This window comes from Gavia stellata, chromosome 4 (assembly GCF_030936135.1).
Source record: "Gavia stellata isolate bGavSte3 chromosome 4, bGavSte3.hap2, whole genome shotgun sequence".
Taxonomy (NCBI): domain Eukaryota; kingdom Metazoa; phylum Chordata; class Aves; order Gaviiformes; family Gaviidae; genus Gavia; species Gavia stellata.
In genome coordinates this window covers 29,877,651-29,896,070 of record NC_082597.1, presented here as the reverse complement: position 1 = coordinate 29,896,070, position 18,420 = coordinate 29,877,651, and the positions used below count along the sequence as shown (strand labels likewise).

Genomic DNA, 18,420 nt, shown 5'->3' with positions numbered 1-18,420 from the left:
CGCGGGGGGCCCCGCCGAGTTGCCGGAGTCGCGGCGGCTCCGCCCCCGCGGTAGCGGCTCCCCCCCCCCCCCCCCCGCCCCGCCCCGCCCGGTGCTGCCGGGGGCCGAGCGGCCGGCAGTGCCCCCGCCGGGGCTCGGCGGCCTCCCCGGGAGTGCGCGGCGCGGGGCTCGGCGGCGAGCGGGCAGTCTCCCACTTCGCCTGGAACAGCGAGCGGCAAAGTTTGTGTGATCTGAGAGTTTTTTTTAATAAATGCGATGCGGGTTAACTCTGAGTGACAGTCAGGTTTGATTCTGGTCCTCGGCGGGGCGGAGAGCTGTTCGAGTTCAGAAAACCACACGAAAGGCGTCGGGTCGGGGTTACCGCGCTGCGATTAGGTGGGCTCTGAATTAACAGAACCCACGTTCTGCTCGGCGAGGGCCGCGCGCTGTCTGCCGCGCTCACGCGCGTCCGTCCACCCAAATACACCCCCGGCGCCAAGTGACCGAGAGCCGCGGCGGGGACGGGGGAGGGCAGGACCAGCCTCTCCCCTCTTCCGCCACGACGCCAGTTCCCCCACTCGGGAATCACTTCGAAGTGGTTTTCCCCCGGGAGGCGGCAGCCCCCCGCCGCGCTGCCGCCAGACACGCGGAGAGCGGCTGGTTCCCGCTGCGGGCAGCCGGGGGGCTCCGGCACTTCGCTTCGAAATGTCGGGGGCGGGGGGGGGGGGGGTGGAGAAAGAAAGTTTCGGGGCCCACGCGTGTCTTCTCGGGAAAGCTGCCGGCCCGGCCTGCCCCGCCACGCCGCGCGCCTCCCACGCGGGTCCCCCGGGCCTGCCTTCGTGCGAGGGCTGCGGCACCTCGAGGGTTGCCAGCAAGCTGCAGACAGCCGGCACTGCCAGCACAACACCCGGCTTTGTTTTCTGCCCGTCTGCTAAACTCGTTGTGTCTAACGGAGCCGGGGGAGAGGAGCGGCGGGAGGGGCGAGGGGGCGGGGAGGGGGCAGCCGCCGAGAGCAAACAACTTCCCCGACGGTTTGTTTACATAGCAGGTGGACCTGCCGCCCGCCGCGGCCCGCAGCACCCCGCTCCGGCGGGGACCGGCCGGGGGCGGCGCGGAGCGGAGCGGGGCACGGCCCAGCGCGTCCCGCCGCACTTTTTTTTTTTGTTGCCATCCCCCCTCCGCTGCTCCCCCCCCCCCCCCGCGCATTATTAGCACTTCTGTGCAGGCCACTTCGCGATCATGTGAGGGCTCCCTCTTCACTCCCCTTTCTCCAAAGGAGTCGGTGTGTGCAGCGGCGGGTTTTTTCTTTTTTTTTTTTCTTTTTTTTTTTTTTTTGCATTCCCAACAAAACACATACACACAGGCGGCACACTCCGCACACAGGCGGACCCGCACGCCGGGGGAGGGAGCGCGGCACCGCCAGCGCGAGGCAGCACCAGCCGGCGGGAGGGCGCGAGGCACCGCCGCCGCTCCGCGCCCGCGGAGGGCCCCGCGCCGCCCGCCCGCCCCCGCTCCCCCGGCCCGCGCGTCCCGGCGGCGGCTCCGCCCGCAGAGACTTTGCATGTGCGCGCGGCTGCGCGCGGCTCCGCTCGCCCTTTCTCTCGGTGTCAGCTCGCCGGGACGCCCCGCACGGTGTCTCCTCCCGGTAAGTGCTACCCCCCCCTCGCACACCCGTCCCCTCCTCCCCCCCGCTCCCCGGTGTGACTTGCTACTTCCACCCGCTCCCCCCCCCCCGCTGCCGCCGCCGCCGCTCACTGACTTGCCGCCGCCGCGGGAAAGTTTGGCCGCGGCCGGCGCGGCCGCGGGAGTGACATGTGTCAGGTCTCCCGGCACCCCGGGGCACCGCTCCCAAAAATGCACCGCGGGCGGGGCGGGGGGGCGCTCGGCGGCAGAAGGCTGCTTGTGCCCCGGCCGGAGTTTGGGCTGCGTCTGCCTAAGCCGGCGGACCGGACCGGCCGCGGGAGCGGGGCAGCGGCTCCCCCGCCTCCAAATCTCCCGGGGCGGCCGCGGCTAGCAACGCGGGCGCGGGCCGGCGGGGCCACCCTCCCGCCGCGCAGGGCCGCGGAACCCGCGCCCCCCCGCCCCCCCCCCCCCGCGTAATCAAAACCAAACAACCTGTAGCCTCCCCGTACGGGGACAGAAGTGCGAGGCGGGGAGGGCTCGGGGCCGGGCTTCCGAGGGAGCGTGTGCCAGGGAGGCTCGGCCGTCCTCGGCTCGCCTCCCCGGGTGTGTTTTTTTTCTTTTCCCTCTTTTTATGTTTTTTTTCTTTTTTTTTTTCCTTCTCTTTTTCCCCGAGACCTCCCCAGCAGACAGCCCGGGTGAAGAAACGTGTCACGTTTCTCCTTTGTGTGCTGCCTGCCTGCCGGAGGGAGAGGCGCACCCCCCAGCCCCCGCCTCTCCGCCCGTCCGCCCGCGCGGAGGGGCCGCCGCTGCCGGCCGCCCCCTCGGGGCGCCCCGCGCGCTGATGCCCCGGGGCGCCCCCTCTGGCGTGGGCGGGGAAGCGCAGGGCCGCGGGGGTGCCCGCGGGTCCGCGGTGCCTCCCGGCGTTGTTTGAGCTGCGCGGGGAACGGCGTCCTCCGCCCCCCGCTTTCGCTTGCACACCCCACCAAAAGACAAAAAAAAAGCCTAAAACCAGGGATTAATAAATAATGGTGTTAGAGCCGCGGAGTTCCGGAGGCGGCCTCCGTGGCTGGTGCGTGGGGGCCTTCTCCTGTAATTGGCTCTTGAAATTCAAGAGGACTGCGGGACCTGGAAAGTTTTGAAAGTTTAATTTCGCGGCGAGGGGAGAGGTAGCGAGCCCAGGGCTGTGAGGCATGCTGGGGTTTGCTTTTCAAGTCGGGAGAGCCGGGGCCGAGAGAGGAGCGGAGGGCGAGCGCGGGTGCCTCCTCGCTCCGCTTTCTGCTGTGCCGAGCGCGGGATGCGCGGGCTGCGTAGCTCTCGGCCTCCCTTAACCGGCTGGAAAGCCGTTTGCCACCCGCCTGAGCTTGCCTGGTGAAGGTGAAGACTGTCCGTGAGGCGTTTTTGCTCTCTTTCCCGCAGTTCGGCCCCTGTCAGGTTCAGGAGGCTGCGGGCCCCTTTCCCAGCGCAGCCCCTGGCCGAGTGCGCTGGGGAGAAGTCCCAGGATGGGGTTTCTGGCGGAGGGGCAAAGCCTGGGCTGTGGGCGAGCAGTCAGTGCAGGCAGGAAAACATGCACTTAAAACTTGCGAGAGTAGTCCGGACAGAAGGCGGGCTGCTGGTGTATTCTCAGGGGAAAAATAATCTCAAAAGTAACCACCCTAAATTTATAGTATCATCGTCTGTACGTAGAGAGTGCAGAGCTGCAGATGGAAGAACGTGCAGTGATCTCTACCTGGGAACCGCTTCTACTTGTAAGAAGCCGTGTTTGTTTATGTACTTTCTTACAGAGAGGAATTCCTTCCAAAGAGGATTTCCCCTGGTCTTTTCCCCACGTAAAAGCCCCTATCCAAAACTCACTCGAGTCAGTGGGAATCTTTCCACTGACATCAGTAGGACTCGCTCCATTGACTCAATGGGCTTGGATCAGGCCCTTGGAAATTTCGTTACAAATGTGGGACTAGGAAGTTGTGCATGGTGTCTGTATGCACACGCTAATTTCTGGGGGGGAAAAAGAAGTCAGAGACAAAGTTTACGAGATTTTGACAGGTTTAATTTTTTTTTTTCCTTTCCTGTGCTAGGTAATTTAAAACCATTAAGGAAAAACATTACTGCTAGTAATATTACTCTAAAGAAAATCTGATTAATTATTAAATCGGTTTCTCTAATGCTACACTAAACCCTTTTGAGCGAGATATAGATTTTAGTGTTGAAATTAGTATTTATTTTTCATTTAAGCTTTTTCCTGACTATAATAATTTGTTCATATTAAATATAGATATTGAAAAGACCCCTGTTTTGCAGTAATTTGCTATTTTAATGTAGTTCTTACAAAATGGTAGTGTTCTGTAGCATTTTTGTATACTTAAATCATTCATTTAACTAAGAGTAGATTACTAAAGGGTTGAGGGAAAGGAAAGAGTGTTTCAAATACAGCATTTCCAAAATACATAGAGTAACCTTGGTGCCAATTGATAGGTCACTTAGTGACATACAAAAGATACATAATTAGACATTGTAATTTATTTTGTTAATATATAGCACCTGAAATATACAGCTTCATGTGAGGCCTTGTTGGTGTAGGCTTTAAGATTTAACAGTAACCTTACCAGGAAGCTTAAGCAGAATCAGTTGTATAAATATTTGGGTATTTCTTTGTTTTCAGTTTAACCTCAGTGATTCTTACCTTTTGTCACAAGGTCTTTGCTACAGTGAAGTGTTTATTTCATTTGAGAGAGGAAAAAACCTAAATGTTTCGTAGCTTTCTGTTCAATGAAGATTTGTGTAAAATTACCAAAGAGTCTATAGGGAACAACCAAATTAGAGTTTTTTTGAGTGTGAGGAAGAGTAAAAGAAGTATATCAAGTTCAGGATATTTTAATTAGTGGTACTATTTTAAAGCTGCACTAGGGTTTGTACAATAGTCAGGTGTTGAGTTTCATAGGTATTTGAAGTGACTGAATTTTTTTTTTTTTTGTAATCATCTGTTGCTTATACATCTTAAAAATGTTTTCTGTAATAGAATACATTGAAACTAACATCTTAAGATAAAAGGTATATTTGCTTAGAAACATTCCTGTCGGACTCCAGCGTATTTTTAGAAAAGTTCTTGTTGGACTCGAATGTATTTTAAAAAAATTACTGTAGCATAAGCTTTTTTTTCCCTGGACTGATTTACGTGAGCTAGAATAAGCTTTTTATATTCTGAGGAATATACCTGATTCAGCATTGCATGCACAGGAGTTATTCAAGGCTAGTGGGCTGAAAACAATAGAAAACTTCTGAGATGTGATCCCTGTTGTGGCAGTGTTTTGCTATGTGTCATTGAAAATGTCACTTAACCTCTTTGTTTTTCATCATCAGAATGTGAGGGCTGGTATTTATCTATCTTTCTGATAGGGTGATTAATTAATATTTCGTGAACGCTGAGTACTCTTTTGTTCCATTTCTATTTTTACCAGGTTTATTTTGGAGAAATTAAATTCTGATGGTGGCTGAAAAAGAATGGTTCATGGGAGTCATCATGTTTTTTCTTTGTGAGTCAGATCGTGAAGAGGTCACTTGCTCGTAGGAATTGAAAATGATTTAGGACATAGGTCACTGAGAAGTACCCATGGAATGAATTTGACTGGAGAAAATTGCAAATCACGGTCAAACTGAAAAATGCTATCAACTTTGTTGCAAAATAATAATTTTTAGTACACTCAAACTGATTACTCTTTTTAAATTTTGTGACAGCTAGTGGGTCTAGAAGTAATGCAAATTGTCTGATTTTTTTCACAGCCACTGTAGCATACCTCTCAACTAATCCTTGTTAGAAGAAATACTTGTCATTTAGATTCCCGTTCCCTGTCCTGTTTTGACTTGAGATCTTTCTTGATTGTATGTGTAAATTAGTGGCACCAGAAAAACTGCATAAAAAAGATGAAATTGTAGAAAAGGTTAGCTGTAATAAACTAACCTCTTAAAGTTAATATTAAAATTCCAATTATAGAGTTCATTGTTAGTTGTTTGGAGATTTTCTTCCACATTTGCTCCTTCACAGAATGAGCTTACTTTATTGTAATAATTTCCAAGGGTAGTTTTAAACTTAAATCTCAAAACTTCTAGATTGGCATAAAAACAAGGAGCAGTCCCACAAGTATCATTTAACACTGATCATCTTTTTTTCTCCTTTCTGAGGCTCTCAGTAGTTTAATCACACTTACTACTTTTTAAAATCTTCCAAGGTGCTTACTGCAAATTATAAAGAGACATCTATCCTTTGATGCAAGATTTGCATCTGTTTTGGCTTTTCTGCCTCCCCCCCCCCATTTCTGCTAGGTTTGCATTTTAAGGGCAAGACGATGTTTTATGTCAGAAAGCTGGATTTGAAAGTGCCAGCAATAGCTCGCCTATGCTGTCATCACTGAAGTAGCTGAAAATAATCTCTTTAATGAACAGTTGCTCTGATGTTTATTGGTTCATGAAAGTGCAGTTTGGGATGGTGTTAGAAAGTAAAGTTTGAACTCTGAAGAGTGAGTTGTGTGTGGAATTGTGTTTAATGTCACAATTGCAGTTCCTGTCCTAAGGAAAATGAAATGAAAATGTTAAGCACATTGTATTATACTATTGACTCACTTAAGTCTTTTTAGTAAATTGTAGAGGTTGTTGAGGAGGGGGAAGAAGAGCACTGTAGGCTTAACTTTTTATCCATTTAGTTATTTCTTCTTCCTGCAAATAGTAATCACATGTCTGTAGCTGGAAAGGGTTTCGCTGCAGTTTGTTTCTTATTTAAATATGTACGTTAGTCAGGCTGGCTGCTGGAGGTAGAGCTGATTCCCTTGTATACCGCGAGCTGTACCCTCGACATCTCCCAAGTGTGGGTGTCTCTTGCGCTCCATGGCAGAGGGCTTTGCTGTGGCTGTAGGTAACGCAGATGACTTTCTAATTGATCAGGCTGTGCGAAGGAAGATAGGTTTAAGGGACAGGCAGCACCCTCATTCAAGGTTCAGAAGGCACATTTTCTGCCCTGTCCCCCCCGCCTGCCCTCCCGCTGCCATGTGATGGCCTTTCTGGGGTGGAAGGAGTGATTACAGATCTCCATCATAAAAAACAAGCCCTCTTTGGGGGTCACAGGCTGGCTTTGGCTTACCTGTGGAGCTTCCTTGTTTACCGAGAGACTTTGATCTTCCTCCCTCCTTCCTATGGGCAGCAGGTACTGAAAGCAGGTGGTGGGGTGTCTCTGTTTTGAGAAGTTTCCAGCCCGTTGGTGGTTGCAGGGTCCACAGAGATGCTGCAGATCCTTTGCCCAGTGAGCTGGTCCTTTGGACCTCTGCTGTGCATCGGGCCACGGCTTCAAATTGCATCAAATTAAGTACTTCTATAAAGTGCTGATCTCAGTCCCATTTCAGCTGTTTTGCCTCCAGGATATTGTGAGGGCGACCAAGATTCCGGCGGGCCTGTGCCAACCTTGTCCACGTGAGAGATACTCTGTACTATTGGGCCCAAAATTGGAAATTCATTTGAAGAGTGGCGTTTTGAGGCCAGGTGGTATATCGTTATGTATAACTAGAAAGTTGTTGTGTTTTTCTAAGCCCATTATTTCTTTGGATAACTCTTTACATTTTAATGAAAATTTTCCTGTACCTTTTAAGATTGATATTTTCTTGAAAGAAGATACACGGTGCTATTAGAATAATTTCATTTTTTTCTTGCAACATGATGCGTATTTTGGAGCTTTGGTCAGAATTTCTCTCCTCAATAAATTTAAATACTGAGTAACTGAATTATCCGTCTTCCTTATTTCAACCTAAACCAATGTGATACATATTTTAAAAATACTAATTATGTATTTGCTGTAATTCGAATTTATGTGTTTGACATAATTTCACAAATTACCTTCTTGACAGGTGTATATGTTAAAACACTGTGATTTTGGTGATCTGTCCTTTGAGGGAAGGAAGGAGAATGGCTGTATGAGTGTAACGTATTGCGTTACTTCTCTAACAGGACAAAATTGGATAATTCAGTTTGCAAAGTAAAGAATTTGTGATCAGAGAAACAATCTCAGAGTTGCCAAGTTATTTCAAGCATAATACTGTTGATTTTGAATTTGCCCAGAAACAGCAAAGAAAATTTAGAAGAGATGAATATCCCTAAACACCATTTAAACTTTGCTATTCGGTCAGTGCTAAGTCTTTGTGTAAAAAAGTTACTCTCAATTATGTTGTTGATTTCTCTTTTTGCAACTCTCACTATTAATGTTGAGGAGGCACATTGTTCTCCTGGAACTGTAACCCACCTAGTAAAACAAGTGGTAGGTAATACTTGTGTAATAAAACCTGTAGTTGACATTTAGCTGCTTGGAAATTAGATCAGAAACTGTCAAGGTTTTCCACGTACAAATAATGTAGAGGAAATTTTAAGGGTTAGCGGTGGGAAGGCATGAAGGGCTTTGGAAAGGAGAGGGACAACACACAAACAATGGAGAGTCGGGGAGTGCTGTGGAAAGAGGCCAGAGAAAACATGTGGCTGGGCAGGAGCCAGCGAAGGCGCAGGCAGCGCTGCCAGGAGGTGGGCAGCCGTGCAGAGGATAGGGGCTCGGGTTTGCAGAAGAAAGAATGGTGTGATTTTTATCTGGTGCCCAATATATGAAATAAATTTTTCACTTTCACTTCATCTATGGGAAGAAATGATTAACTTTTTGCACGCCGGCGTTACGCACACGGTCAGGCACAGATCTGGCAGGCACAGGAGTTATGCCAGTTTACGTTGGCCACAATTGCATGCCGTAGAGTGCTGTTTTTCAAATATTAGATCTTGTTAATTCCAGTGTGTATCTTTGGAAACTTATTTATTAGTTGTTGCATTGAAAGTTGATTTTTAATTACTGCAAATCAAAGTATCACTTTCTTGGTGTGGCAGAGGAAGGACAGAGCTCTTTTGAAGATAAAGGGGAAGAAGAGTGTGTAGAAAACAGGCTAGTATCTTTTAGAGTCTAAAACACAGTAATTGAAATATTTATGATTCAAGGCACTTCTCTGTGAGAGAACACAGACAGGATTGTGGTTTCATTGCAGTACTTACAGTATTCTCATGACCTAAAAATGAAAACACAAAAACCTAATACAATCAGGTGTGCACAGACTGCAGAGATATGCATAGCTGGTGAACTGTTATGCTTTTCACTTGTGTCAACATGTTTTCATCTTTGTAGAAGAACATATTTAATTCGATAAGGAATAAATGATTATCATATGTATAGCACGGTGAATGTAAGAGGAAGGGTGATGAGGACTCCTTGATATGTGGTAAAAATCATTCTTCATTGTAAACCAATTAGTGGAATATATGGGTGCTAAAACTGTAAAAATATTAGGATGGTACTTTGCTAAAGATCATGAAATGCCTTCACGCAGGAATTCATTCAGACTCATTTGTTACCAGTCTTGAATGCATTTAAATTACTTTTAATGTTATGATGATGCCTGTAAATTGTTCTCGGTACACAATAACTGTCAGCGTACATTGAAGAATACGTATGGTCAGTAATTCAGCAGATAACTATATTGAATATATGGAAGAAGTTTCACACAGTGCCATAAATCCTTGCACATTCTTTTGCTTAAGAAAAGGAATTAAGCGTATTGTGACAGAAACTTTGACGTATTTGGTATTTAACTCTATTTTAAGTGACTGACATCTTTGTAAAAGAGTTAAAGATGTATTTAGCACTGGATGTGGCGACCAATTTGTTCTTGGGCTTCTGTTTATTATTGACCAGGAAAGGGCGTGAAGTATACCTGAGCAACCAGAAATTTGTTATCTTGTTAACTGGGATATGGCAACACTTTAAAAATGTTAGCTGAGAGGTCTTTCTTGGGTTTTTTTGGGGTTTTTATCTGGGAGTTAGATCATGCTTTCAAGTCACAGAGAAGCCAGGATAATGGTAAAACTGCCAAAATACTTGTGTATAGCTGGAGGACACTGCTAGGTGGGGAAGTTGATGATTGCTCAAAGGTTTCTCCTGCAGAGCTGTGCAGCTTTGGGAGTGGTGTGTGGCTGTGCCTGCGCCTGCACGCATGGCTGTGCAGCAGTGCAGGGCTCCTGTGTCCATCCACAGTTTTCCAGGAAGGAGTCTATGACCTTCACAAGGAAAATGAAAGTATTAGCTGAATTTACTGCATCTCAGGTTATGGGACAGAAAACATCCTAAAGAAGAGTGCCGTCAGTAAAGACGAAAACATTCAGTCCTTTGCTAAACAGCAAATGTGCTCGAGGAGTGGGATTCCCCTGGGCAGGAACTGACCGTGCTGGAGGGTGGCTTTCACAATGTACAAAAGGTCTTTTAAGGGTTGCGATGGGAAAACCTGCCCTTCCAAAATCTTCCTTGAAAAAATGAGAGGAGGGTGCTTCCAGACTGAGCATGGCTTGTGGTGTTGGTGTCTTGCTGTGTCCCAGCAGCTGGTCGGCCCCTGGGGTGGCTGTGGGGTCCGGGGGGGTTGGATGGGTAGTGGGGTCTGGAGTGGCGTCTGATGGAGCAGCTTGATCTGCCAGTGACAGTCTGCCAGCCGGCAGGACCACCAGCTCAGGCTAAGCTTCCCAGCCTCTGTGGCACATGGGTGCTCTTCTTGCAGCTTGACCTGTCTCACGCTTCAGGAGAGATGTACTTGATAGGATGGCCACATACTTGTGTTGAAAAATCTCTCCCAAGACCTTCAGCCCTGATCCCAAATTTTCTGAAGTTGATGTGAAGACTCCTTGTTTTGGCTTAGGCACTGAGGTTGTTTGATGCTTTGGATGTGTTTGTACGTTCATGTGCAAAACTGGTTCCTGAGGTTGAGAAGTTACCTGCTACTTAGCTGCTCTTCAAAGCCACCTAGACTGGCGCTGGTGATGGACCGCTTCTGTGTATTTAAGCAAAATCCAAGTGTTTCCAGTTTTTCTTTCACTACAGGTTCTTCCACCAACTGTTGATAGACTCTGAGCAAGTTACCACTAAGATGAAAAATCCATACTCAAAGTGACTTTTTCATAATATTTAAATACTTTCAAAGGTTCACTTCCATTTATTCAGTAAATGAATCTTAAAGAGTACAGCAATCAGGTACATCATTAGTGAGGATCCAGACATATGAGAAAGACATTCCTTAAAAGATGAACATACATACTTGTTTTAAACCAGTGGTGTCCAGCCTAATCAGCCAAGCATGACATATTTTGTGCTGTGTCTGTAGATGTAGGGTGTTGTGTGCCGCATGCTACTGCACATACAGCAAGTCTGGCACTGCCCAGGAGCTTTGGGCTTGCAACGTAGTTAATGAACACCGGTAATTCGCTACATATTCCTCTAGAAAGGGTATGGCTACAGGTTGGACGTTGCTCTCATTTCTTGAGACTCTTCCTCCCCCTTATTATTTGGTTGTTGCATGAGAGGAGACTTACTGTAAGGTCTGAGAAAGGTGGTGGATGGAGCAAACTACATGATACTTGACTGGTCCTCCTGAGTTGCAGGCTGGGCGCTTGTACTTTAAATCTTTGTGTGACTCAGTAGAAGAATACATTTATATTATTCAATTATGTGTAAAAATGGAACCTACTGTCCTGGACTTAACTAGCATGCTAGTTTAACTTCTGTTTCAGTACAGGTCTTCAGTAACTAGAATTAAATTTTAAACTTAAACTATTAGCCTTATTATACGTAGGGGCCTCTACATTTATCAATCAAATGTGCTTATATCAAAACCTCTAATTATACTTACGCATCATTTAAATACAGTTTTATAAATACTCTTCTATACCCAGTGACTGCCATTTGGGTCTTTGTTGTTACCACTGAATTACTACCAGAACGGGGAAGACACCATTTTTTCAAGTCACTGTTAGGCACAAAATTTTGCTCCAAATTCAGTTATCAACAAAATATCCTTTAGCTGAATTTCTCTTCATCTAAGAAACAGATGAGTGGGAGCAGAATGTGACCACAGACTATTAAAAATATCTTTCTCATTGTCACCTGCAATATTAGCAGAATTGGAACTAAGGAGTCTGCAGTTGCACAATATTTATGTTGCAATCCAAACTGACACAGCCTGGAATGCTTCGGTAGCAAAACAAGACACAGACCTGAGCTTCGTGCCGCATGCTTGGGAGGAAGCGAGCCGCTCCTCTTGGGGACCTCTTCCAGTGGGAAAGTCCCCTGGGTCCCCCTTCGATGTGGGCTGGGGCGACCTTCCCAGAGGTGGGGGGAGAGGCAGCAAGGTGAGTGCTCAGAGCCTGGATGCAGAGGGTGGTGGCTCGTGGTGTGTGTAGGTGATGCTTTGGGTCAGGCTGTGATAAGAGATTGCTCCTTCGTTGAGGCCTTAGGATGGGCTCTTTTTTTGTTTCTTTCTATTCCCGACACTTAGGGGGGGTCTCTTTGTCAGGAAGCGTTGTTTGGAAGAAACACTTTTAATATGTTTACTTTCCTTTGACAGATGGAAATAGTGAGTCACCATCCAGTGTCACCTTTACTGCTCAGATCATTGTAGGCACAGTGAAAATAATGTTTTGCCCTGCTGCTGCCCTGGTAGGCTCCACAACAGCTGATGAACTTGATCTATTACTCCTGGCCTTCACTGTCGAACACAGTACGATATATTTGCCCGTAACTGACACTCTTAGATCTATGGCCACCAGATACCTGGTCAACTCTTCAAGCCTTTACCTTTAGCATTAGCTTTAACCCCTCAGGGTTCAGCTGCTTGCGGCATTTAAAGCATGGCAAAGGGTTTTATAGCAGAGATTTGACTCAGCAAGACTTGTGCTAACACTTGCTGAAGATATGAAATATAATTTGTAGCTTATAATTGCTGCCTAATATGATCTTGGACCCTTACTTGAAATCCATTTAACTGATACTGTACTTTCTTTATAAGGTTATTATTGGGAGCTAACCTTTTCTTGTGTTGTGGTTAAATGTACAATGTAATAAGGGTGTTTTTTAATGTGTTTAAGAGTTGGAAGATGTGTTAAAGGTAACCTTTATGCAGAGAGTTTTATATAGTTGTAGTAAGGAGAGCGATATTAAAATCCTGAACATTAGTACCGTCTGAATGTAATTTGTTCTTATTGTGTTTTGTGTGTGCCTGCTAGCAGAAGATGGTACAGTACATTGAGAAGATCTGTTTTGTTCTCCGATATCTTTCTTACTGGTAATTATTAACCTAGTGCAAATTACTGTCTCCGGAAAGTTTTTGTACTTTGATGCATACAAAAAGCATATCGGATACAATAGATAAATCACAATTCTTTCTTTCTTTACATTTCAAGGAGAGCAACCTAAACCCAAGATTTTAGGGACAAAATTGAAAGCCTCCCAGAAGTCTTTACTTTCTTGTTTAGCTCTTGATAAACAGGCATGGGCCATGTCTGTTGGAGGTCTCCAGGGATCACTAGTTTATAATAGATTTAAAGATTAATTTTTCTCAATGACAAATCTTGGTACTTTGCTCATATCTATGGTTATTAGTTTGTCTGCTTTTGATTGCCTTATAGAAATGCAAGTTGGTTTAGAGTTGTAATTTAAAATTAAGTATTTCTCCTCTTTTTTTTTTTTTTTTACCTGATACCTAAGTATATTTGGTGTACATGGTGTACATGGTAGAATTTGGTGTACATGGAAAGGATTTCAGAACTTGGCTCCCTGCACCCTTCTTGAAACTGCTTTAAACAGTGTTGAAGGCAGTTGAGTTTCATACCAGAAAAGGGGTCAGGAAAAAAAACCCCAACAGAGTGCTTAAGCAGAGAAAGATAAGATGAGCCTTCGTTGGGATTTGTGTTTTCTTTTCCCCCTGTTAGTGTAGAAAGTTCTTTTCCCACTGTTCAGCCTTCTTTTTTCCCTTTTTTTTTTTTTTTTTTCCCCCTTATTTCCCTTCCCTTTTGCCTCAAGGGGGCATTGTGGGTTGGAGAGCTGGAGCAGGTTTTGCACATGTCAGGCTATCTGCCTATAACTGAAAAATACTTGTTTTTCTTATGTTCAGTAAACTGTTGTCAGGGGTGAACACATCAGCAGGGATGTAGTGGGCAAGAATGGCCGTAAGAGAAACAAACATTATTTTTTATCTTAAGTAGGTGGGGAAGGGGGCAGCAGTCAAGGCTCATGAGGTTGAAATTATCTGCTTTTAACGTTGTGAAGAATGATGATGATGTAGACAAAGTGCCACCCTAAAATTTATAAGTATAATTCTTGGCTCAGATGTAGACTCCTTGTGGAACTTTATGATAGAGTTGCTTAATCTTAGTGCAGTAAAGATAAATTCATTAATGGTTATGAGGTGTTGATATAATTAAATAGAGAATGCCAGTAAATTGCTGTCTGAAGCTCAATGACTGTAAACTCTGATCTTCTAATTTAATCTATCTACCGCTTCCCATTCACTTGCTGAAAGGCTTTGGAGACTGAGAAATTAGCCCTGTTCCAGGCACAGTAACTGTGAGAACTAAGTCCGGTTCTCTAAAGGGAGATCCTTGGATGAGGACTGGAAGTGTTTCCTCAACTTAAGTTGAGACTGGATGGACAAAGGAAATAGAAACAGGTTTTTAAATTCCCTAGCATGTTCAGAGATTGTTATGTTTCTCGCTAACTGCCTGGATTCTGTACTGGTCTGTGATAGCCCTGATGCTTACACAGAAGAAAAATTAAGAAGCTAACGACCCAATGAAAGAGATACTGTCCAAATGAGAAAAATTAGCTCAGCCCATTTCTTTTGGTGGTGTTGCAGTATTGCTCACATCTGGCTTTTTGGTTGATCTAAACAAATGTTATCATTCTCTCAGTAGACAGTGCATTTTCCTTGTGAATTATTTAAGTGTGTGCAGAAATTATTTCTGAGAGAAATTAGATATCTCTGAAATTAGCCTTTTGCACAAAGGATAATTTAACTGCATGAGGAAAGCATTCACTTCACACTTTTAACCTGAGCTCTTAAGAATAGAAACGTATGGGACAATACATTCCTTAGGAAAGTGTCAGTGGGTATTTTTTGGTGGCTTGTTTCTTTGTGCAGGGCATTCCTCATCTAACGCACTGTTTTCTGTTAATTTGCTTAATACTGTATCAAGGTATAACTGTAGTATAACCCTTTGAGCTCTAAAATGGACTTGAGTCATGATGGAGATGGACAAGAAATACAACAGCACGGTTGGACGAGGCAGAGGTGTTGGATTCAGTCTCTCTCTCTCTCTCTGCTGTTTCACACCCTTTTTTTGGGGACTTCATTGTGTTGTGCCAGAGGTCTCCTGAGGAAGGACCAGAGCCTGTCCCCAGTCCTCTGTGCCAGTGTGTGTTTCTGGTGAGCGCCATACTCGGCCTCCTGATGGACGTTTTGTGTGCTTCCCTTGCCATGGCCCAGCCTCACCAGAGGAACAGCTGAAAGATTCCTCCCCGGTCTCTCCAGCAGGCTAGTAGTTAGGGGACTCTCCTGGCGTAAATGTATGGAGGGTTTTCCTCTTCTCAGACTCAGGTACCCACCAGCTCAGTCTAGATTGCTTCTCAGCGTGCCCAAAATCTTTGTTTCACCAGTGACCACAACTTGCAGCCTGGGGTTGGAGACAGTTTTGTTTACTCCTTGAACTGAGAAGTACAGGACTGCAGATAGCTGCAGACCACAAGGTTGGGATGAAGATGTCTGTGCCTGCACGTAAGACTCTGATTGCTGGTGCCTCATCTCAACCAGGACAGCCCAGTTCAGTAAGATTACTGGGAAATAAGGTGCGTGAGTGGAAAAGGCAGGTGAAAAGCTAGTGGAGAATCATCTTACGTCGGCAAACTTCAGCGTTTCTTTTGTACAACCCATTTGACGTAGATTTCAGAAGCCTAGTAGATGAGCTGAAGGGACATCAAGCCAACAGAATGGAACAGTTTCTCTGGGCTTTGCTGCGAATTAACTCTTGGTCTTCTTCCTTGTGCAGTGTCAAAGTCAGGTACTGAGTAAGCATCTTCCTCCTCTTTGGTTACTGTTTTGGATTTTATTTCAAGGCAAAGTGCCATGCATATCCAGTAAAAAAAAACCTGAATGAAAAAAATGATTGATGTTATTGATTTGGAAAACAATTCTTGTTGAATTAGCCCCCAAATCATGTTTGCTTCAATTATAGAAAGAATGGGAATGGTTTCCTTAAAAAGCTTCTGTAAGAGACCTGTCTTTTTGATATTTCCTACAGTGTATCTACAGGCTTAATATGGATGTGATATTTGGAAGGTGAAGTCTTATTATTGCTGAAATGCATCAACTAGATTTCATTGTTGCAAAGCCTTCTGCACATTTTGAGTACAGCCGTCGTAGTTGGCACTGTTCAGTTTGTCACAGAAGATCTGACGAAAAGTGAATTAGCTAGCGACAAGTGTTCATAATTCATTCTGGAATTATTTAATGCTTTAAAAGAAACTCTTTAAGTTAAATTTCCTTCACATATGTGTGCATCTTGTAATAAGGCTTGCGTAAACTAGCTAATAATTGTATCCAAACTGCTTCCAGCTCTACCATCCCTTTCCCACAAAACATGTTTTGCATGAATGAAAACTGTGCTTTTTGATTTCCATTTGGTAAATCTGAAGTACTTGCAGTAAATACCATTTTAGCAAACTTCACAAAAGTAAAAAAAACCCTAAAAACCAAATGAAACCCAACTATTAAAGGTACCACGAATCAATGTGCTATAAAATGTACTTTTGACTTGACCAGTTTGGTTATTGCAATATAACATCGAAGGCATTGCTTCTTCCACAACTGTGAACTTCACTGAAGGCCTGCATTTTTGTTGTTGTTGGAAAGAAGTTGAAAAAAATTCTGGCAAAGTGAATATATATAGTGAGTAACTACATAAGCAGTGTTTCTGTCTTTGGGCTGCAATTTTAACAGTTTGAAGTCTCTTAAAATTCAGTGTACTTGAAATAAAAAAAGTAATTTCTGTGACCATTTGCAAAGTTTTAATTTGTTTTAAGCCCTGTTGTTGACCTAGAGCTTTTGTTCATTTAAGGTTGATTAATTGCTTTTGCCAATTTTGTTTGCAGTTCAGTATAATCTCATGCAGACTATTGTATTTTTTTTAGTTTAATCTTCTGTTCATGGTTGTATTTTTGTACGGGATGTTAAATTTGACCACTAATAACTTAAGGATTTAAATAAACAAATAAATAAGATTCAAAACAATAACAAAAGACTGCAAACTGAAACAAATACTAAGCTGTGCAAATTCATTTCATGAAGGGTGATTTCTGCACTTGCTGTAGACTCCATTGTGGAGGCTCTTGCTTTTATATGATTTTATTTATTTAGAAAGAGAAAAAGATCATCCTGTTTTCATTCAAGTATCATTTTATTTAAGGCAGATTTAATAGAAACAAGAATAATAGGCCTATCTCTTACATTGAATGTTGTTAAAATGCTTATGCCTTCCCTGATAATTACTATTCATTAAGGCTCAGTAGTCTTTATTTAAAGGAGATAACTCTGTTATCTTACCTGTAAAATGGATGGACGAATGTTGGCACTAAAGTCACTTCAAAATGTGCCTTCACAAAATGTAAAATATGATTCAGATACATAGTCTAGGAGACCTGTGGCCCATCTGCTTTCAGAAAACACACACCATGCTGAATGCTTGGGTAAGTCACAGTAGTACAGTGTGACTCGCGCTACAAAGGATTAGTCTCTTCATGTTAATCGACTTGGTTAACTTGGCCTAAGTAGGAGCCCATGATTTCCACGTACAGGGTGGAACCCACTCATGGCTGATGATGCAAAGGAAGATGCTGTTAATGTTCGTCTTTGGAAGTGCTTGACTACGTGCTGCTCTTAGAAAGTAGAAACTATGAATCCTGGTACCCTGCATTCCTCTGCTGTCTCACAAATAGTTGTGTAGTTGACAAAAAAGCTGTGATGTTACTGTGTATGGATTTGTCTGTGTAAAGGAGAACACATAATCTACCTCCTGAGGTTGGCATTATACTAGTTTTCATATACATACATAATGGGCAGACAGAAGACTTCTGAAATCTGAAGACAGGCCAGATGGAAAATATGTTCAAATTAAAAAAAAAAAAAAAAAAAAGAAACAGGAAGAAAGAAATATAATCCTGCTGATAATGAAAAGATGAAGAGGAGAGGGAAACTTCCGTTCTTCTCCATTTTTTAAGGAGACCAGTTACGGTTTTTGAACTTCTGGGATTATGATGCATTTTCTTTGCTATAGAACTGTCAGAAAATACAAAGGTTATATCTATGCAGACAGCTTAATTTGCTTCTAGCTCTTCAAAGTACTTTAACTCACTTCATGTTCAGCTATAAAAATCTATAGGTCTTGGAAAAACTAGAGCATTAGAGCTGTAGCTGTAGCCCTTCTGGATGGCCAGGACAGGGCTTTTGGACGAGACCTGTGGCAAGGCACATGATGCCCTGCATAGTGGCAATGGCTTGTCAGGGCTGAGGTGCTAAGCAAGTGTGCTCCTGTAATCGTGCTGTGAGATAACTTACTTCCGAAGCCAGAATACGGGTCAAAGAAACCTTCCTCTGCCATAATCCTTTCTAATCTTTGCTTCTGGAAATTTTCAAGAGCCTTGCTAATTCTGAGGAGAGTAGCTCTGAATTTTTTTCTGTTTGCTTTTGCTTGCTTGTACTTTTTCAGTTTTCTTTCCTCTCATGCTTATTTAAAGTGGATCCTAACAGTGGAAGGGATGATTCAAGAGAAGGAGTATTTCATCAAAGAAGGAGGGTCCTAAAACTTCTACCTATCTAGAGGTATACCACAAAGTGAAGAAGCTGCATAATATGCAGTGGTAGTACAAGAAACCATCACATTTTTACC

At 44.4% G+C, this 18,420-nt stretch overlaps 1 protein-coding gene across 1 annotated transcript in view; it reads left to right on the top strand.

The window, feature by feature from the left end:
* Positions 1–1,563: 1,563 nt before the first annotated feature.
* Positions 1,564–18,420, top strand: part of FOXP2 (forkhead box P2) — a 444,251-nt gene continuing 427,394 nt past the window's right edge. Inside the window, exon 1 of the mRNA XM_059816366.1 lies at positions 1,564–1,624. The gene's annotated coding sequence lies outside the window, so the exon portion shown is untranslated. The remainder of the gene's footprint in view (positions 1,625–18,420) is intronic.